The sequence below is a fragment of the Sus scrofa genome, chromosome 3 (genome assembly GCF_054392235.1).
Source record: "Sus scrofa isolate SSC_HxYL_T2T_F1_AM1 chromosome 3, Sscrofa_HxYL_maternal_Yorkshire_Landrace_v2.0, whole genome shotgun sequence".
Classification (NCBI taxonomy): Eukaryota; Metazoa; Chordata; class Mammalia; order Artiodactyla; family Suidae; genus Sus; species Sus scrofa.
In genome coordinates, this window is record NC_139385.1 from 34,935,224 (window position 1) to 34,957,882 (window position 22,659).

Sequence of the window (22,659 nt, forward strand, 5' to 3'; positions counted from 1 at the left end):
ATCCTTAACCCACTGAGCGATGCCAGGGATTGAACCCTCGTCCTCATGGTTCCTAGTCAGGTTCATTGACCACTGAGCCATGAAGGGAACTCCCGAAAATCCGCATTAATTAGTCATTCTTCATCATCCCCTCCCCTCAGCAGCTGGTAATCACTACTCTACTTTCTGTCTCCAGGAATTTGACTATTCTAGGTACCTTTCACATTAGAGGAATCATACAGTATTTGTCCTTTAGTGTCTGGCTTTTTTCAGTTAGCAGCCCTGTTGTTCAAGGTTTATTTATGCTGTGGCTCAGGCCACAATTTCATTCCTTTTTAAGGCTAATATTACCCTGGTGCAGGAATTCCTGTTGTGGTGCAGTGGGTCAAGGATCTGGTGTTGTCCCTGTGATGGGGTGGGTTTGATTCCTGACCCAGCACCGTACATTAAGATTCAGTGTTGCTGCAGCTGTGGCATAGGTCGAAGCTGTGGCTCGGATGTGACACCCCCACCCAAGAACTTCCGAATGCCATGGGCATAGCCAAAAAAAAAAAAAAAAAAGCTCATCCTACCCACGTTGTTTCTGTTTAACAAATGGTACTGATTTCATTCATGTTTTCTGGGGGCCCACCTCATTTGTGTTCTATAACTAGGCAAGGCGAGTAAAACTGGGTCGTCCTTAAATTTTTTTTTTGTCTTTTCAGGGCTGCACATGCAGCACATGGAGGTTGCCAGGCTAGGGGGCAAATCGGAGCTGTAGCCGCTGGCCTATGCCAGAGCCACAGCAACGTGGGCATCTGAGCCGCATCTGCGACCTACACCCCAGCTCACGGCAACACTGGATCCTTAACCCACTGAGTGAGGCCAGGAATCGAACCCACAACCTCATGGTTCCTAGTCGGATTTGTTAACCACTGAGCCACAACGGGAATTCCTCATCCTTAACTTTTAATTGATGAATTGGTTAAATTTAAAAGGGACTAGGGACTTTGCCCTATTTATTCTAGAAGGCATTGTCTCTAGGATTTAAGAAAAGTTTAATAACCTGGCTCTGAAGAATTGCTCCCTAAACCTACTTCTTCTGATGGTTATTTACTGAGTCACCAATATCTGGAGAGAACTTGGAATTATTATTGTTATTATGATGATTATTATTATTACTATTAGTCTTTTTAGGGCTGCACCCACGGCATATGGAAGTTCCCAGGCTAGGGGTCTAATTGGAGCTGTAGCCACCAGCCTACGCCAGAGCCACAGCAATGCCAGATCTGAGCCGCATTTGCAACCTATACCACAGCTCACAGCAATGCCAGCTCCTTAACCGAAACAGTGAGGCCGGGGATCGAACCTGCATCCTCCTGGATATTAGTTGGGTTTGTTCCCGCTGAGCAACCATGGGAACGCCATAGAACCTGGAATTATTAAAATGAATTTTTCCCACTGTCTCAAACAGTATAAGAAAAGCTAGTCTGACAATGGAAATGAACAGAATAGAAGCAACATCTTTATTGCTGTGGCTTAAAAACTAAAATTTCGTTCTGGTTTAAGAAGAACAAATAAAATGGAGGTACCTAGGAGGCCTGGCTCTGCACACAAAAATGGATAATAGGCTCTTTCTGGCTCTTGCAGCTCTTGCCCAGATTAAGCTGGAGGTTCCTTTGTGGGCAGACACCACAGTGGCTTGCCTTTGACTTGCCTTCTTCATTGCTGCTCTATAATATTTATACACTGAGTATCAGAACCAAGAGAAGAAGCAGTCCAAGGATAAAAGGTATCCAGTCTTTATCTGACAAAGCCGTTCCAACAGACACCAGCAAATATCCTAACGAAAAGTGAATGATGAATTCGCGGTACAGGATCAAGAAGTGTCTTTCACGCTGCATCTCTTGCAACAGGGTGTTGAAAATAGGAGCAGGGGGGATCCCAGGCGCAGTGGATTTTTGCTGGTGGTGGAATGATGAGAGAAGGAATTACAAATACAGGCGAAAGGCTGACTAATGTCTTTCTCATTTTGGAAAAGCATTTTTTTCAATAAGAAGTTCATCTGTACTGGGGGTGGGGGGCCAGGGGGACTTGGCATGGAAATGCTATAAAATTCGGTTGTGATGATGGCTGTACAACTATGAATGTAATAAAATTCATTGAGTAATTAAAAAAATAAAATGAAATTACTGAGTCAGCATATTAAAAAAAGGAAGTTCATCTGTGTCCATAATGAGCAGGACTGGTCAGACTAGAGTTCTATCCTGTCTAGTTTTCTGGATTTAGATGAGGAACATAACATTCTAGGATATTTGGTGAATATCTCCTGTGAAAGATGATCAAGAGAGGAGAATGCTGGAGTTCCTGTCGTGGCTCAGTGGTTAACGAATCTGACTAGGAACCATGAGGTTGCGGGTTCGATCCCTGGCCTTGCTCAGTGGGTTAAGGATCTGGTATTGCCATGAGCTGTGGTGTAGGCTGCAGACGTGGCTCAGATCCCGCGTTGCTGTGGTTCTGGTGTAGGCCGGCGGCTACAGCTCCGATTGGACCCCTAGCCTGGGAACCTCCATATGCCGCAGGAATGGCCCAAGAAATGGCAAAAAGACACACACACAAAAAAAAAGAAAGAAAGAAAGAAAGGAGAATGCCTAGCTGTAATTCCTGAATGGCTTCAGACAAGTTCAGGAAGCAATCTGTTATTGAGCAAATCTTACTGAACTTTTTTTTTTTTGGCTCCACCCCCTGCACGTGGAAGATTCTGGGTCAGGGATCGAACCGGTGCCACAGATACCACCTGTGCCACAGCTGTGGCAACACCAGATCCTCAACCTGTTGTGCCACAAGGGAACTTCCATGGTGAACTTTTTTTTTTTCTTTTTTCTTTGGCTGCCTCTTGACATATGGCATTCCCAGGCCAGGGATCAGATCCTAGCTGCAGTTTAGAACTACGCCACGGCTGTGGCCACGCTGGGTTCCTTAACCCAGTGTGCAGGGCCACGGATCGAACCTGCAACCCAGCACTCCAGAGATGCCACCGATCCCTTTGCACCACAGCGGGAAATCCCATAATGAACTTCTTTTGAAACTGGTTTCTATCCTGTTTTCCTGAGGCATTTTCATGTGGAACACGTGAAACGAGAGAAAGTTCGTACATTTTTCTGAAACATTTTCACTAGATGGCAAGTCATTTTATACTTCATGAAAACAAATGTGACCAACAGAAAGTAAAATCCATAGGAACTTAGGAACCACTAGTTTGAGCCATAATCACTGTGTCTCTAGATAGTGATCTGTAACTACTACACGTGGGTGAAATGGCCTCATGATCTGCCATTCTGACCTTCCCTTTCTTTCTTCTTTTCCTCCCTTTCCTCCCTCCCTCCCTTTTGTTTTCTTTCTTTCTTTCTTTCTTTCTCTCTCTCTCTCCTTCCTTCCTTCCTTCCTTCCTTCCTTCCTTCCTTCCTCCCTCCCTTCCTTCCTTCCTTTCGTTCTTTCTTTCTTTCTTTCTCCGCATCCATGGCATATGAAAGTTCCCAGGCTAGGGGTCAAATTGGAGCCATGTTGCTTCTGCAGCCACAGCAACACTCCAGGATCCAAGCCGCGTCTGCGACCTACACCACAGCTCAGGGCAACGCCGGAATCCGCAACCTCCTGAGAGAGGCCAGGGGTCGAACCCGCATCCCCATGGATACTAGTTGGTTCATTCCCACTGCTCCACAACAGGAACTCCCTGAACTTTCTCTCTCTCTCTCTTTTTTTTTTTTTTTTTTTTTTTTTTTTTTGAGGGCTGTACCCACAGCATGTGGAGGTTCCCAGGCGAGGGGTTAAATCAGAGCTGCACCTGCCCGCCTACATCACAGCCACAGCAACGCCAGATCCAAGCCGCATCTGCAACCTACACCACAGCTCACGGCAACGCCAGATCCTTAACCCACTGAGTGAGGCCAGGGATCGAACCCGAAACCTCATGGTTCCTAGTCAGATTCATTTCCACGGCGCCAAGATGGGAATTCCCGAACTTTCTTTAAACACACACATGTCCTAAGGTCTCAGGGCTGGCAGGGATCCACTGTTAAGTAATCAGGTAGGCAGCCAAGACCACGTGGGTATTCAGTAACTTCAGGGCAAGGCAAAGTCTCCGTGGGGCCATACTTCCACATCAGGACACGGGGATTTGACAGAACGGAGAGACCCCACCCCCTTGGGCAAGCTACCTCCCTAACCTCAGTGTCTTCACTAGTGACAACACCCACCTCATGTGGCAGGGAGAACATTAAACTGGCAGGCCAAGTAGAATGCCTAGCTTAAGAGTGAGGATCACTGCAGTTCCCATTGTGGCTCAGCTCAGGCCAGCAGCTGTAGCTCGGATTAGACCCCTAGCCTGGGAACCTCCATATGCTGCAGGTGTGGACCTAAGAAGGCAAAAGACAAAAAAAAAAAGAGTGAGGATCTCTACAGTGGCTTCAGGCCTGTCTCCCCAAGAGTAAGAATTTGCAGTCCGCTGAGTAGAGAATGGCAATCTGTCCTCATTTACCAATTTTCTGAAAAGTTGGATTCTTCATTGAGGAGCAGGTGCCAGGGAAGGAGCTGCAGGCCTCATCTGACAGCTTTCAGATGGACTCATTCTAAAGGCAAAATACATGCAAGTTCAAGAACATAAGCGACTCAGAGAGGGCCAGTGCACGATGGATTAATAACATGTCTAACTATGGAGCAGAAAAATGTAAGCAGCTCAGAGAGCTCATCTTTTCCGTATCAAGCCTAGAATTTTTAAATTTTATTTTTGCTTTTTAGGGCCACACCTGCAGCACATGCAGGTTCCCAGGCTAGAGGTTGATCAGAGCTACAGCTGCCAGGCTACACCACAGCCACAGCAACCCCAGATCCAAGCCACGTCTGCCACCTACACCACAGCTCACGGAAACACTGGATCCTTAACCCACTGAGCGAGGCCAGGGATCAAACCCGCATCCTCATGAATACTAGTCAGATTCATTTCTGCTGAGCCACAATGGGAACTCCCTATTCTTCAAGACTTTTAGACCTTAGCTATCCTTTAACATATGTCATTGGGTGATTGCACTTATGAATTTCACCTCCCGCTCCCACTCAGTACAGAGAAACGCCCTAAACAGACCCTTTCATAAGCTTACAACCTAATAAGAAATTTATTTCATTGAGATCTACACAATCATTATGCATGTCCAAGAAGTGTGCACATGCCCTGTATTTTTTTTTGATGGTGTGATAATTTTTTTTCCTTTTTTATTACTTAATTTATCACACCTCTAGTTGTACAATGATCATCACAATCCAGTTTCACAGGATTTCCATCCCACAACCCAATGCACGTGCCCCTTTACATACTTTTTTTTTTTCCTTTTTACTGCCGCACCTGTGGCAGGGCCAGGGTGGAATTGGAGCTGCATCTGTGGCTTATGCCACAGCCACAGCAACACCGGATCCAAGGTACATCTGTGACCTACGCCAAAGCTGTGGCAACACCGGAACCTTAACCCACTGAGTGAGGACAGGGATCAAACCCGAATCCTCAGAGACAATGCTGGGTCCTTAATCTGATGAACTACAATGGAAACTCCCTTTTACACACTTTTAACAGTGTTGTGTTGGGGTGTTTTTCTGTTTGTTTTTTGTTTTTTCTTTTGGCTGTGCCCACAGGATGTAGAAGTTTCAAGGCCAAGGATGGAACCTGTGTCACAGCAGTGACCTGAGTCACAACAGTGATAAGCCAGATCTTTAACTGCTAGGCAACCAGGGAACTCCTAATAGTGTTTTTGTTTTTTTACTTTTTCCAGTGACAAGCCAGATCTTTAACTGCTAGGCAACCAGGGAACTCCTAATAGTGTTTTGTTTTTTTACTTTTTTACCTTCTCGGCCTATGGAGGCTCCCAGGTAGGGATAAATCAGAGCTACAGCTGCCGGCCTACACCACAGCCACAGCACCATGGGATCTGAGCTGAGTCTGTGACCTACACAACAGCTGACTGCAATGCTGTATCTTTAACCCACTGAGCAAGGCCAGGAATCGAACCCGCATCCTCATGGATACTAGTCAGATTCATTTCAGCTGCGCCACAATGGGAACGTTTTCCTTTGCCAAAGAATTTTAATCTGTATCATTTAACAACAATAAACCATAACCCTGATTATACCAGCTATGCTGCCTTCTGTGAGTTCTAGTGACTTAAACTGAGGATGGTCTTGGCCCCCCCCCCACAAGAAATAAAAACATTTATTTATTTATTTATTTTATGGCAGCACCCACAGCATATGGAAGTTCCCAGGCCAGAGAATGAATCCGAGCCATACCTGAGACCTATGCTGAAACTGCAGCAACACCGGATCCTTTAGCTTGGGGAGAACTCCTACATTTATATTTGTATTAAAAAAATGTGTAAAACTCTTTTTAGGGCCATGCCTGCATCCTATGGAAGTTCCTAGGCTATGGGTTGAATGGGAGCTGCAGTTGCTGGCCTACACTGTAGCCACAGCAATGCTGGATCCAAGCCACATCTGTGACCTACGAGGCAGCTTGCTGCAATGCCATGGATCTTTATTCCACTGCGCAGGGCCAGAAATCGAACCCTCATCCTCATGAATACTAGTCAGGTTCTTAACCTCCTTATCTGCAACAGGAACTCTGAGAACTTCTGCATTTAACATGTACGAATTCATACATTTGGTCATGAGAATGATGGATTTGAGGGGGCTATCATTAGGAAGTCCAGAATGGAGATGCAAGGGTCTCAACGAGAGCAGTATTGGGGGAGCCTAGAGAAGACGTGATGATGACAAATGAACAAGGCTTGATGACTGATGGTGGCAGGGGTGGGGGGGAGTTGGGGTGGAGCGAAGAGGTGTAGGAACTGGGATCAGCTGGTTTGAGTAACTGGGCTTGTAGTAGCTACATTTTCGGAGACTGGATACACAGGACAAGACCTGTTCTAGAGTAAGGAGGATGAATTCTGTTGTAGGCATGTCAGGACTGACGTGCTTGGGAAAGATCTAGGTGGACAGGGTTAGGGAGAAACATCTCCTACCTGAGATAGATATAACCAAGAGTGAGAAACCTCTCCAATCAGAAAGTGCTTGAGGAGTTCCCGTCATGGCTCAGCAGAAACGAATCTGACTAGGATCTATGATGACACAGGTTCGATCCCTGGCCTCGACAAGTGGGTTAGGGATCTGGTGTTGCTGGGAGCTGTGGTATAGGTTGCAGACTCCGCTCGAATCTGCTGTGGATGCGGCTATGGTGTAGGCTGGCGGCTACAGCTCCAATTTGACCCCTAGCCTGGGAACCTCCATATGCTCTGGGGACAGTCCTAAAAAGCAAAAAAGAAAGAAAGAAAGAAAGTGCTTGAGGTGGAAGTTCCATTCTGGCTCAGCGCATTAAGGATCTGATGCTGTATATACTGCTACCAGCTCTAGTTGCTGCTGTGGCGCAGGTTCGATCCCTGGCCTGGGAACTTCCGTATACCACAGGTGCAGCCAAAAAAAAAAAAAAAGAAAAACAAATTTTAAAAAAGGAAAAGCAAGTCCTCAAGGCTATGGAATAGGCAAGATCACCCTGAAGGAATATGCAGAGAGCAGTGGGAAGAGCATCAGGTCCACGGTGCCCTGCTGGTTGGTTAACCCCTTTGCTTTCTGAACGACAAGGGGTCGTGCTGGCTCATCTCTACTAAATTTCTCCCTACCTATGAACGTCATCTGGCTCTAGTCCAAGACAAAAGAAACCTGGTCAATTTCTTGCAGCTTCAGTGCCTGTCACATTATAGCTACTCAAATACTTCTTTCACGGGGTGGTTCTGAAACCCATTAAGAACCGCTACTACAGGAAAGGGAAGAAACTGGTTTTCGGCTACTGGAGTTGAAATCCTATGTTTAGATGAAAAATGTATCACTCATTTAAGTCAGCTGGAAATGATTCTAAAGGTTAAGAAGCTAGGCATGAGGGAGTTCCCATTGTGGCTCAGTGATAATGAGCCCAACTAGTATCCATAAGGATGCAGGTTTGACCCCTGGCCTCGATCAGTGGATTAAGGATCCGGCATTGCCATGAGCTCTCATGCAGATGTGAGTAGACATGTCCCAGATCCTGAGTGGCTGTGGCTGTGGTGTAGGCTGGCAGGTGTAGCTCCACTTCAGCCCCTAGCCTGGGAATTGCCATATGCCGCAGGTGTAGCCCTTAAAAAAAAAAAAAGCAATAAGTTGGGCATGGGGTGTGGGTGAGGCAGAAAGATATGCACAAGCCAGAAGGACTCCACTACCTTTTAGAGATGGTAAATTGTCTATATCAGAGGAGGAAGCTCTTGTTACCCCTAACTAGGCTATTGCCTAAACACTTGAGCTGTTTCTTTAATGGTGTGCCATAGAACACTCCTCCCCAGAGAAACGCTTCACATATAGAAAGTTTGTCAAATGAGTTTGCGAAATGCTACCTACTCCTGGAGTTTCACAATGCACAAGAGTACTCTAAAGACTCTGGGGGATTTTGCAGTGACTTTGGCTTGTTAAATCCACTGTTCTCCAGTCACCTGGCCACTGAACCACATCCCACCACGACCTTTTAAAATCCTTCAGAACTCATGCCCCTTGGAAACACAGAGCACTAAATACTGGTTTGAATACTCCAAATGCCTCCCACTATAGGAGCAATTTTATAAGGATGTTCTTCGAGGAATTTTTTTTTTTTTTTTTTTGCTTTTTTTTTAGGGCTGTGTCTGTGGCATATGGAAATTCCCAGGCTAGGGGTCAAAGTGGAAGTACACCTGTGGCCTAGGCCACAGCCATAGCAACACTGGATCAAGCCACGTCTGTGACCTACACCACATGTCACGGAAATGCCGGATCCTTAACCCACTGAGCGAGGCCAGGGTCTGAACCTGCGTCCTCATGGATACTGGTCAGGTTCGTTACTACTGAGGCACGACAGGAACTGCAACTAACATCTTTTTTTTTTTTTTTTTAATGGTCACTGCCTGGCACATGGAAATTCCTGGGCCAGGGGTCAAACCCACACCATAACAGTGCCCTGAGGCACTTTAGTGGCAATGTCTGATCCTTAACCCACTGTGCCACAAGGGAACTCCTGGTGAATATCTTAATAGAATGCAAAGCAAGCTTTCCTATCTGGTGGACCAACAGTTTCCTCTAGTCTAAATTAAGGAAATTATGGAAGATTTTGTAATGCAGGTAGACAACCAACTTTGTAGTGAAACAACTGGCACTGTGCAGATCTGTACCAAAGGACAGTGAGGAAGAGCGTGGGCCCTGGAGCTGCACTTCGTGGGTTCAGGTCCAGTCTCTGCCACTTTCTAACTCCCTGACCTTGGGCGAGCTGCTTAATCTCTCTGCTCACATGTCTCCATCAGTACAGGGCTGATAACAGTGCTGATCTCTTAGAGTGGTTTGTATTGCCCAGAGCATCACAAGTGCTCTTCTAAGTTCCTGTGTATTTCATATTTATTAATTGGTACAGCAGTCTAGCAAAGTCCATTTAAAGGTGAGGCTTGTTCTAGTCAATAAAGTATTTTGACATCAAATGACTAGGAAATTAGCAAACATTTTTTCTGAGAAGTGAAATAATGAAGCAGCGTTTTCAAGAATCCTGCAAGGGAAGTACACTCAATATTTTGTAATGACTCATAAAGGAAAAGAATCTGAAAAGAATACATTCATATTATACATATGAAAGTACATATGAACATATGTATGAATCTGAAAAAGAATATATATAAATGAATCACTTTGCTGTAAACCTGAAACACATTGCAAATCAACTACACGTCAATAAAAAAACATTTTTTTAAGTGAATTAAAAACAAAACAGGAGTTCCCGTCGTGGCACAGTGGTTAACGAATCCGACTAGGAACCATGAGGTGGCGGGTTCGATCCCTGCCCTTGCTCAGTGGGTTAACGATCCGGCCTTGCCGTGAGCTGTGGTGTAGGTTGCAGACTCGGCTTGGATCCCACGTTGCTGTGGCTCTGGCGTAGGCCGGCGGCTACAGCTCCAATTGGACCCCTAGCCTGGGAACCTCCATATGCCACGGGAGCGGCCCAAGAAATAGCAAAAAGACCAAAACAAAACAAAACAAACAAACAAAAAAACAAAACAATCCTATACAAACTTTCAGATAAATGATATAGCAGTCATTTTTAAAAACTTGAAATTTACTTAACTGGTCTAAAAGGTGATTTTCAAGCAAAGATCAAGAAGTTTCATGAACGAGTATCCTTCACAAACAAATATACACTGTAAACCATCTATATTTTAATAAAAACAAAAATAAAAAACAAAAATCACCAGGGGAAAATGACACCTCTCTTTTTTAGGAGTAGGCTATTGACTATCTAACGCAACAGGGATTTCCAAGAAGAACCCATTATTACACCTTGGGTTACAATTTTTTGTAATTGAGTGGATGATGTTAGCTGACTATTTACCAGTTTATTTCAGAAATCATTTCAAAGGCTGTGAACTAATACTAATTAAGTTATTGATAAGTCATTTGAAAATAAATATTTATAAAATAAGAGTACATATACTTAACTGTTTTTTTGTTTGTTTGTTTTTTACTTTTGTCTTTTCTAGGGCCGCTCCCGGGGCATATGGAGGTTCCCAGGCTAGGGGTCTAATCGCAACTGTAGCAACTGGCCTACACCACAGCCACAGCAATGCAGGATCCGAGCCACATCTTTGACCCACACCACAGCTCATGGCAACACCGGATCCTTCACCCACTGAGCAAGGCCGGGGATCAAACCCACGACCTCATGGTTCCTAGCTGGATTCATTAACCACTACGCCACGAAAGGAACTCCCCATAGACTGCTTTAAGATTTTTATTTTTTCTATTATAGTAGATTTACAATGTTTTATCAATTTCTGCTGTACAGCAAAGTGACTCAGTCATATATATATATATATATTGTCTTTAGGGCCACACCCGCAGTACACGGAGGTTCCCAGGCTAGAGGTCAAATCAGAGCTGTAGCTGCCAGCCTACACTGCAGTCATAGCAACACCAGATCGAGCTGCATCTGTGACCTACAGCTCACAGCAACGCTGGATCTTTAAACCCACCTCCTCATGGATAATAGGTTCATTTCCGCAGAGCCACAACGGGAGCTCCTACATTCTTTTTCTTACATCATCCTCCATCCTGCTCCATCACAAGTGACTAGATATAGTTCCCTGTGCTACACACCAGGATCTCATTGCTTATCCACTCCAAATGCAACAGCTTGCATTACCCAGTCCATCCCACTCCCTCCTCCTCCCCCTTGGCAACCACACATCTGTTCTCCAAGTCCATGTTAACTTATTATGTTTCAATTAGTAGTTGTACCTCTTATCTTTTTGTTTGGTTTTTCCTACTCCTAATTAGCTAAAGTGAAAGATACTATCTAGAGAAAGATAACGGTAAACTACCTCATAGTTTAAACCTCCTACAAAATGCTTATTTTCAGCCATTTATTTAAACTGTGTATAATTTCAGAAAATAGACGTTTATTTTCATTATTTAAAAAAAGCTTCAGGGAAAGAAAACTTGGAAAATACACAACAAAGGAAAAGAATAATAAAGGAAAACATCCATAACAAAGGCTAGAAGAAAATACACTGAAATATTAACAACAATTCTGATTGTAGAGGCGCTCAAAAACCATGAAGTTACACTGTATTTTTTTATGAGCTTTTAAGTAGAAAGAGTTCTGAATCTTTTACTTTCTGGAAGTGCCCCCATTTCAGTGAAAGAAAAACCAAAGCACAAAGCAGAGAGAGAGAGAGAGAGAGAGAGAGAGAGAGAAAGAGAGAGTGTGTGTGTGTGTGTGTGTGTGTGTGTGTGTGTGTGTGTGTGTCTTTTTAGGGCTGAATCCATGGCATATGGAGGGTCCCAGGCTGGGGGTCAAATCAGAGCTGTAGCTGCCACACCATAGCAATGTAAAATCGAAGCCATGTCTGCGACCTACACCACAGTTCACAGCAACCCCAGATCCTTAACCCACTGAGTGAGGCAGGGATCGAACCTGCGTCCACATGGATGCTAGTCAGATTCGTTTCTGCTGAGCCATGCAATTTGTCTTTGATACTTAAAACAATGCCAAGAAATAGCCTTTAAGGAAGATCAGGAGAGGACTGTCTAGCAGTCCTCTGGGTAAGCAATCCACAGCACTGTTGTGACCGACTCCCACCTCCTCCTATCAGGACAACACAGGAATAGGGCTCTCATGACATCTGTCCTTTCTGATAAATTTGTGAACATATGTTTTGTTTTTGTTTGTTTGTATTGGCCGAACCCACAGCATGTGAAAGTCCCTTAGGCAGGGATTGAACCTGAGCCACAGCAAAGACCTGCACCACAGCAGTGACAATGTGGGATTCTTTTTTTTTTTTTTGCTATTTCTTGGGCCGCTCCTGCGGCATATGGAGGTTCCCAGGCTAGGGGTCGAATCGGAGTTGTAGCCACAGGCCTACGCCAGAGCCACAGCAACGCGGGATCCGAGCCGAGTCTGCAACCTACACCACAGCTCACGGCAAGGCCGGATCGTTAACCCACTGAGCAAGGGCAGGGACCGAACCCGTAACCTCATGGTTCCTAGTCGGATTCGTTAACCACTTCGCCATGACGGGAACTCCGTCAACTTCTTTTTAGATACACATGTGGGATTCTTAACAGATGTATTTGAACATGGATTCTAATGTTGGACACCTGAAACTAATAAGATGCTGTTCATCAACTATACTTTAAAAGACTGTAGTAACCTTTATCCTGAGTCATCAGGGTAGTGCTTTAAGCTAAATGCAAACATCATTTCAAGTTTCAAAAAAAGGAGAAAGAATATATATATATGTATATATATATATATATATAAACCAGCTCACTTTGATGTACAACAAAAATTGACAGAACATTGTAAATCAACTATAATGCAAAAATTTTAAAAACTAAAAAAAAAAAAAAAATTCAAAAAAGGGCTCTGACTAGTTAAATTTTTTTTTTTTTTTTTTTTTTTTTTAAGGCTGCAACCATGGTACATGGAAGTTCCTGGGCTAGGGGTCCAATCAGAGCTGTAGCAACACTGGATCCGAGCCACATTTGTGACCTACACCACAGCTTGCAGCAATGCCTGATCCTGAACCCCCTGAGCAAGGCCAGAGATCGAATCCACATCCTCACTGACACGACATTGGGTTCTTGGGTTCATAACCGCTGAACCACAACGGGAACTCCAAGATAACTTTCTATGTGTCGCTAATACTTTTAAAGAAAATTCGGAGAACCTACAGCCATTAAACTGTTTTCTAAGCAGGAAGAATTTTAAGTTCACATGAATGAAACCTTCATTTCAAGAGAAAAGTTAAAAAAATTTTCTGAGCGACGTCAAGGCATTTTATATGAAATTTTTATTTCACTTACCGATTATAAAAAGTAGCTCATAGGCAAAAAAATTAGAAGAAATGTCAACAGACAAGACAAGATCTCCTTTAACCTTCAGAGACAACCTATTTCCTCGGAGAAGAAACATTCACCTTTTAAAAATATGGCATGGATTGCCATTAATTACAACAACGTGGATCTTCAGGGGAACCCATTTTACAACTCAGATTTGTATTTTTTTCCTTTTTCCCCTCATAAGTTTGCGGCTTCAGTGCCCTTCTGCAAGCAGTGAAGGATCTGATTAACAGGGACTGTGAGTAATACTTGTTACTTCCTATAGGGCAGTGATTCTAATGTCATTGCTCAGAATAATCAACCACTTAAGGAGCTTTTAAAAATACAGACGCGAGGGGCGTTCCCGTCGTGGCGCAGTGGTTAACGAATCCGACTAGGAACCATGAGGTTGCGGGTTCGGTCCCTGCCCTTGCTCAGTGGGTTAACGATCCGGCGTTGCCGTGAGCTGTGGTGTAGGTCGCAGACGCGGCTCGGATCCTGCGTTGCTGTGGCTCTGGCGTAGGCCGGTGGCTGCAGCTCCAATTCAACCCCTAGCCTGGGAACCTCCATATGCCGCGGGAGCGGCCCAAGAAATAGCAACAACAAAAAAGACAAAAAAAAAAAAAAAAAAAAAACAAACAAACAAAAATACAGACGCGTGCTCGCTTATGGCAGCCCATACACTAAAATTGGAATGATACAGAGAAGATTAGCATGGCCCTTGTGCAAGGATGACACGCAGATTCATGAAGCGTTCCATGTTTTTAAATGATCTATAGGTGACATGATTGGAAAAGTCTTTATATTTATAATTAATTATTAAAGATTACTGTATGTGTGTGTATATATATATATATATATATATGTATATATATATATATATAAATACAGGTGCCTCTGCCCTCCTCGCAAACCACCTGAACAAGAGTCATGGGGATGAGGTCCTGCATTAGGAGAAATCAAAAGCGTACAGATCATCCTAAAGCTCACCCTGGGTCAAAAACTGCTGTAAGCGAAGTAACTTGAAGGTAATTATGTATAAATTCGAAAAGAATACATTGCTTTATTCTACCCTCTCTTTCCATTAGACACTATACAGGCCTCCCCATTTGATTTTGCCTGATGCTGTTTTGACACAGCTGTTACTTCTAAATGAAGGCTCCATCTGAGCTGTTGCACTGGTTCTCAAACTGTGGTCCCCAATCAGCAGCATCAGAGTCACCGGCAAACTTGTTAGAAATGTAAATTACCAAGCCCCTGGACCTGCTGAATCAGGGGGTAGGGCCCAGCCATCAGTGTTTTATTCATTTTTTTAAAAAATTTCTTTTGTTTGTTGGTTTCTTTTTTTTCTTTTTCTTTTCTTTTTTTTTTTTTTTTTTGGCCTCACATGAGGCATGTAGAAGTTCCTGAGCCAGGAACTGAGACCACATCACAAGCAGCAGCCCCAGCCATCTGCAGTGACAATGCTGGCTCCTGAACCCACTCATGCCACAAGAGAACTCCATTTTTTTGTGTGGTTTTTTTTTTTATTGTTTTTCTGTTTTATTTTTTATTATTTTTATTATTATTGTTATTATCATTTGCTTTTTAGGGCTGCAATTGTGGCATATGGAAGTTCCCAGGCTAGGGGTCAAATTGGAGCTTAGGCGCTGGCCTACACCACAGCCACAGCAACAGAAGATCTGAGCTGCATGTGCATCCTATACCACAGCTCATGGCAATGCCGGATCCTTAACCCACTGAGGGAGGCCAGGGATCGAACCTGAATCCTCATGGATGCTTAGTCGCGTTCGCTAATCACTGAGCCATAGAAAGAACTCCCTATCTTTTTAAAATTAGTGTTTTAACATGCATTTTAATGCACCCTGAGGTTTGAGAACCATGGAGCTACTGTGAATAGACAAGGTTAGATACAGGATACCCAGTTAAATATGAATTTCAGATAAATATTTTTATTTTATTTATTTATTTTTATTTATTTTTTTTTTGTCTTTTTGCCTTTTCTAGGGCCGCTCCTGCGGCATATAGAGGTTCCCAGGCTAGGGGTCGAATCAGAGCTGTAACCACCAGCCTACACCAGAGCCACAGCAACACGGGATCCGAGCCGCGTCTGTGACCTACACCACAGCTCACGGCAACGCTGGATCGTTAACCCTCTGAGCAAGGCCAGGGATCAAACCCACAACCTCATGGTTCCTAGTTGGATTCGTTAACCACTGCGCCACGACGGGAACTATAAATATTTTTAGTATGATTTTGTCCCAAATATTGCCTAAGACATACTTAAACTTCAAATTTATACTATACTATAAACTTTACTGTACTTTATATATATAACTTCATATATATACACATACATGCATGTACACACACAAATAGATATCTACGTAGGAATTCCCGTCATGGCTCAGTGGAAATGAACCTGACTAGCATCTGTGAGGATGCAGGTTCGGCCCCTAGCTTTGCTCAGCAGGTTAAGGATCTGGTGTTGCCATGAGCTGTGGTCTAGGTCGCAGACGTGGCTCAGATCCTGTGTTGCTGTGGCTATGGCGTAGGTCAGCGGCTATAGCTCCAATTTGACCCCTAGACCAGGCTAGACCCGTCTTACTAATTCAGTTGAACTCTTTACCAAATGTTTGTCTCCCTATCAAAATTGAATATTATTATGCTACTTTTTTTTTTTTTTTTTTTTTTTTGCTATTTAGGGCTGCACCTGCAGCATATAGAGGTTCCCAGGCTAGGGAACCTGGGAACCTCCACATGCCATGGGTACAGCCCCAAAAAGACAAAAAAAAGAAATAGATATCTACCGAGTTATCTACCTTGGGATAAAACAATCAAACATAGTGAACAAAATCAGGTACACTGATAGGCAAACATTTCATAAGCTATACATTTTATCAATTGTACTGAATCGTCACGTAAGCATTGTACCTACTCTTTTAGCAGTAGACTTAAAGCAAGCATAATACATGTCATGAGTAATTATACTCTGTGAAAACTTCGCTAGAAAATTACCTTTCTATCCTGAACACTGGGGGCACTAGTTTGGTCAGAAGTAACATAATAGGAGCTCCCAATATGGCACAGTGGAAACGAATGTGACTAGGAACCATGAGGTTGTGGGTTCGATCACTGGCCTCGCTTAGTAGGTTAAGGATCCGGCATTGCTGTGAGCTGTGGTGTAGGTTGTGGACGTGGCTCAGATCCTGTGTTGCTGTGGCTGTGGCACAGGCCAACAGCTGTAGCTCAGATTTGACCCCTAGCCTGGGAACCTCTCTATGCTGCAGGTGCAGCCCTAAATAGCAAAAAAAAAAAAAAAAAAAAAAAAAAAAAAAGTAACATAATAATATTCAATTTTGATAGTTAGACAAACATTTGGTAAAGAGTTCAACTGAATTAGTAAGACGGGTCTAGCCTGGTCTAGACTCTTGGATCTGCTGCCTCACACTGCTTATCCTCCTGTGGGTGTCATTGAGGTCAGTAGTTTTTTATATAGACCAGTTCAACGAAGAGGCCCTTCTTGAGTGGAAAATATGAATTCAAGAGTCAATTCTGGGGGTTCCCACTGTGGCTCAGCCTGGCTGGTATCCATGAGGTTGCAGATTTGACCCCAGGCCCTGCTCAGTGGGTTACGAATCTGGTGAGGATACCGTGAGCTGTGGGATAAGTTACAGACGAGGCTTGTATCCCACGTTGCTGTGGCTGTGGCTGACAGCGGCAGCTCTGATTCAACCCCTAGCCTGGGAACTTCCACAGGCTGTGTGTGTGGCCGTAAAAAGTAAAAAAAAAAAAAAAAAAAAAAATCCTCTTTTCTCTTTGGTCCCCTCAGTCTTGAGTATTGCAGGTAGTCTAGATAAGACCAAGATGAGGTCCTGACAGCCCCAATAAAACATTTACATCTTAGAGGCACAGGTGGAGAAAAGAAAGTTCCTCCTAGAATGACCTGTTCCCTCAGGGCCAGCATTCTGAAAAGATGCTTTATCAATCTGGCAAAACCAGTTTTGGATAGTCTAATAAGCCTCACCTGGGGCATTTTTCTCCAATCTAAAGAATATTGTGACCAGGAGTTCCCATCGTGGCGCAGTGGAGACAAATCAGACTAGGAACCATGAGGTCGCAGGTTCAATCCCTGGCCTAGCTCAGTGGGTTAAGGATCTGGCGGTGCCGTGACCTGTGTGTAGGTCTCAGACACGGCTCGGATCTGGTGTTGCTGTGGCTATGGTGTAGGCCGATGGCTACAGTTCTGACTGGACCCCTAGCCTGGGAACCTCTGTATGCTGTGGGTGAGGCCCTAAAAAGACAAAAAAAAAAAAAAAAAAAAAAAAAGGAATATTGTGGCCATATAGTGTTACCAAAAAAATCATCTTTTTGGCTTTAGTCATAGAGACAGAACTAAAAGCTGTCCAATTTTATTTTTCTCTTTTTTAAAATTTATTGACATTGGAGTATAGCTGATTTACAATGTTATATTATTTTCAAGTGTATAGCAAGGTGGATAAGTCACTCATATAAATATATCCATTCTTTTTCCCCATACAGGTTATTACAAACTATTGAGATTTTCCTGTGATATACAGTAGATTCTCGTTACTCATCTATTTTACACAGCAGTGTCTGTGTGTTATTGCCACGCTCCCAATTCTTCCTCCCCCCAATGGTTTTACCTATGGTAACCATAAGATTGGTTTTGAAATCTGTGAGTTTGTTTCTATTTTATTTATTTATTTATTTTTGTCTCTTTTTAGGGCCGCACCTGTGGCATATGGAGATTCCCAAGCTAGGGGTCAAATCTGGAGCTGCAGCTGCTGGCCTACACCACAGCCACAGCAATGCAGCATCTGAGCCTTGTCTGAGACCTACACCAGAGCTCACCGCAAGGCCAGATCCTTAACCCACCCACGGGATCCAAGCCAGGGATGGAACCCTCATCCTCATGGATACTAGTTGGGTTCGTTTCCACTGCGCCATGATGGGAACCCATAAGCTGTGAGTGCAGCCCTAAAAAAAGAAAAGAAAAAAAAAAGACAAGCAGCTACAAGGGAGACTATTGGAACCTACTTCGGATTGGTTTTGTAAACGGATTCTGTGGCCCCCGAGGTTTTAGGTATGAGCGCTGCAGCACTTGAGTGTCTGTGAGGAGGTGCTACCGGCCTCGGGTGGCCTTACTGGGGCTCACTGATTCGAGCGCCAGTCTTCCACTCCAGCCTGGGAACTCCCACATGCCACAGGTGTGGCTCTAAAAAGCAAAAACAAACAAACAAAAATCCCCCAAAACTATACTGTTTCTAAAGAAAATTTATTAAAATTGTAAGGCTCTAGCTTGTTGATCCCTGATTGATAGGCATTTATATTGTTTCTATGACTGTGCTGTTGTAAAGTTGTTAAAATGAATTGCCTTGAGCACATGTCATTTAATTTTTTTGCCAGTGTGTTTTGTGATATATACTTAGAATGAGATTCCTGAATCAAGAGGTAAAGGCATATTTTTTCATCTATACTCATTTTTTTTTTTTTTTGTCTTTTGTCTTTTCAGGGCTGCACCCACGGCATATGGAAGTTCCCAGGCTATGGGTCAAATCGGAGCTACAGCCGCCGGCCTACACCAGAGCAACACGGGATCCGAGCCGCATCTGCGACCTACACCACAGCTCACAGCAACGCCAAATCCTTAACCCATTGAGCAAGGCCAGGGATCGAACCTGAAATTTGTTCCTAGTCGGATTTGTTTCCACTGTGCCATGACAGGAACTCCTACTCTATATTCATTAACCAAAAACTCCCCTCATCTCCCTCCCCAGAGCCCCTGGTAAACAAAGGAATACAAAGTTTTTCAAAAAAACCCCACAATCAGCAACTTAAAACTTATGGGCATCTTTATCCTTATACTTATGTCTCTGAGGTTTCAGAATAATATCGAGATAACTTTCAACAGAGTTTTCTTGAGTTTATGAATCTGATTTCGTTTTATTTTTAATTTTTTCCTCTGAATCACAAAAGTTTAGGTTCTCATAGAAATGTGGAAAATAAAATTACAAGGACAAAAATAAGAATTGTGCAGAGGAATTCCACCAGCAGAAGATAACCAGTAACCACTGTGATATGTTTCATTCATTTTTCCTATTTTTTTTCTTCACTCCTCTCCTCTGCTTGTTCTAGGAGAAACCCCATGTATGCCATGCGTAGTGGGAATACACATATGGATATGTTTACGTCTGGCTCTCTCTCTGTTGTATGATTTATAATTATAAAGGTAGGGTTATACTGTAAACTTCAGCTGTTTAAAGTATTATTTTTTACTTTTATTTATTTTTTGGCCACCCTGCAGCATGTGGAGTTCCCAGGCCAGGGATCAGATCCAAGCCAGAGTTTCTTTTTTCTTTTCTTTTCTTTTCTTTTCTTTTTTTTTCAGCTTTTTAGGGCCTCACTGACAGCTTATGGAAGTTCCCAGACCCGAATGGGAGCTACACCTGCCAGCCTACACCACAGCCACAGCAACCTGGGATATGAACCTTGTCTGAATCTACACTGCTGCTCAGGGCAATGCCAGATCCCTGACCCATTGAGTGAGACCAGGGATCGAACCTGCGTCCTCATGGATACCAGTCAGATTCATTTCTGCTGCGCCGCAATGGGAATTCCCCAAGCCACAGTTTTGACCTACGCCACAGTGACAGCTATGCTGGATCCTTAACCCACTTTGCCAGGCTGGGGATTGAACCTGTGTCCCAGCACTCCAGAGATGCCACAGATCCCATTGCACCACACCGGGAACTCCCTGAAGTACTTTTAAATGGCCAGGAGATAGTCTTCAAAAACACTCTACGTTGGAATGAATGCCTATTCTATCATGTGAAAATCCTATAATTTAACTTTTCATTGTATAAATCTTATCTGAGGAGTTTATTTTCTTAGAGCTATTTCCCAAGTTGGGTTGCTGGGTCAAAGGGTGTGCTGGTATGTAACAAAATTCATTGATTTATTATTTGGGAGTCTCACGAGCTGAAGAAAGTACACAGATTCACATGCTCGCCTGCATGGATAGCTATTTTATCTCCTTATCACTCGAGGGCACCCACTCCCATCACATAAGAAAAAATCATTTTACTCACCAAACTTTTTTTTTGTCCCTTAAAGGCTGCACCCATGGCATATAGAGGTTCCCAGGCTAGGGGTCGAGTTGGAGCTGCAGCTGCCAGCCTACACCACAGCCACAGCAACGGAGGATCCAAGCCATGTCTACAACCTATACTGCGGCTCACCGAAACGCCGGATCCTTAACCCACTGAGCAAGGCCAGGGCTCAAATCCTCATCCTCATGGATACTCGTTTCATTCATTAACAACTGAGCCACGATGGGAACTACTTAATTTTTTTTTGTCTTTTTGTCTGTGCCTGGGGTATGCAGAAGTTCCTGGGCCAGGGATCCAACCCACACCACAGCAGCAGTGACAACACTGGATGCTTGACCCACTGAGCCATCAAGGAACTCCAGGACCTATGCATTTAAATTAATTTTCCTCCGTCCATATTGATTGGGAAATTCCTTGAAAGCAAAAGTCGTTCTAGATTTATGTGGGATATTTTATCCCCTGTGGCCTATAGAGAACTTCAGAAGAAAGAAAATGTTGTTTACCCATGTTTTGGAGAGTCTAAAACCTATAATCTGTGTGGACACACCTTAACCTTACACCTGTTTTGTGTCAGGCAGGCCAGTGGTGGGTGATCAAGAAGAGACCCAAGTCTTGCCTTGAGGGGCTCACTCCGGCGGGGAGACAGTGATCTCAGAGTATGGCTGAGGGATGGTGTGATGTTTCAGGTTTTCATAGAAGCAGGGAGACGGAGGTTTGGCACCATATAGAAATGAATTTGAATCTGGGTTCCCCTACTTCCCCTGAGCCTCAGTTTCTTCCAGTGAAATGGGAACAGCAGGGGCCTGAGGTTGTGAAAAGACCATGCACCTAATGTCCTTAGCGCACTCTAGCGGGTGGGATGTGACATCCCCTTAATTGCCATCATCCTTAGGAAAGCTTGGCGGTGGCGATGCAGAGTCTAGGGTTCCACTCTCAGAAGCAGTTCTGGCTAATTGCGAAGGGCTAGCACCAGAGACAGAAGGAACAGACGAGTACCATGACTGTCACCTATTTCTTTCTCTCTCTCTCTTTTTTTTTCCTTCTGCTTTTTAGGGCTGCTCCTGCGGCATATGTAAGTTCCCAGGCCTAGGGGTCTAATGGGAGCTACAGGTGCGACCTACACCACAGCTCAAGGCAACGCTGGATCCTTAAACCACTGAACGAGGCCAGGGATCGAACCTGCAACCTCATGGTTCCTCGTCGGATTCGTTACCGCTGATCCATCACGGGAACTCCTGTCATCTCCCTTTTTTTTTTTTTTTTTTTCTTTTTTGCCTTTTGCCTTTTTGCCTTTTCTAGGGCCGCTCCCGCGACATATGGAGGTTCCCAGGCTAGGGGTCGAATCGGAGCTGTAGCCACCAGCCTACGGCCACGGATCCTTAACCCACTGAGCGAGGCCAGGGAGCGAACTCGCAACCTCATGGTTCCTCGTCGGATATGTTAACCACTGAGCCACGACGGGAACTCCTCCTGTCATCGCTTCTCAATACTGAGCATCTATGGTGTAGACTTCCTGGCCTCCCCCGGTCCCTTGGAGGCCTCCTTGAGCTTGACCTGATGAGGAGCCTGAGGAGGCGAGGAAGGGGAGGCGGGCTTGCTCACACGCACCTCCCTTCCCTTTCCCACCGCTGTTGCTTTAGCTTTTTTCACCAGAATGTACTCAGTGACCTGGAGCAAGTCTTTGACCCGCCTCAGTTTCCGACCATGGTGGTGTTCGGGGGTGGCTAGTGGGTTGCAGAAGGCTGCTTTCGGGGGTAACAGGGACCCCAGGCTTCCCACATTCCAAGGGTTGATGATCGCGCCCGTCCTCCCCCTCCCCCCTCCCGTGGGTCGCTCAGGTGAGCTCTGGGAGGGGCCCGCAGGGAACGATAACATCAACAGAGTACCTCGCATTTTCTGAGACTCGACCCGGGCTACTCGTCTTTCCTCGGGAATTCTCGGCCCTCCCCCACTCCGCGACATCCCCGGGCGGATTCCTCCTGTGGGCCGGGAGCCCGTTCGACAACCGGGAGGCGGAGGGCCTCCTGGCACCGCTCTCGGACCGCCCCTGGCGGCCCCGCCCCGCCCGCTGGAGAGGGAGGCGGGGGCGGGGCCGGGGCGGGGCCATGGG

At 44.7% G+C, this 22,659-nt stretch overlaps 1 long non-coding RNA gene and 1 other non-coding gene across 2 annotated transcripts; one reads left to right on the top strand and one right to left on the bottom strand.

Moving 5' to 3' along the window:
- Positions 1-1,461: 1,461 nt before the first annotated feature.
- LOC146404524 (uncharacterized) lies at positions 1,462-22,563 on the bottom strand. Its single transcript, XR_014840735.1, has 2 exons — positions 22,436-22,563; positions 1,462-1,922 (listed from the first exon to the last, which is right to left on the bottom strand). It is a non-coding gene; the product is annotated as an uncharacterized LOC146404524 (long non-coding RNA).
- Positions 14,075-14,182, top strand: LOC146404525 (U6 spliceosomal RNA). The gene has a single exon (XR_014842655.1). It is a non-coding gene; the product is annotated as a U6 spliceosomal RNA (small nuclear RNA).
- Positions 22,564-22,659: the final 96 nt, after the last annotated feature.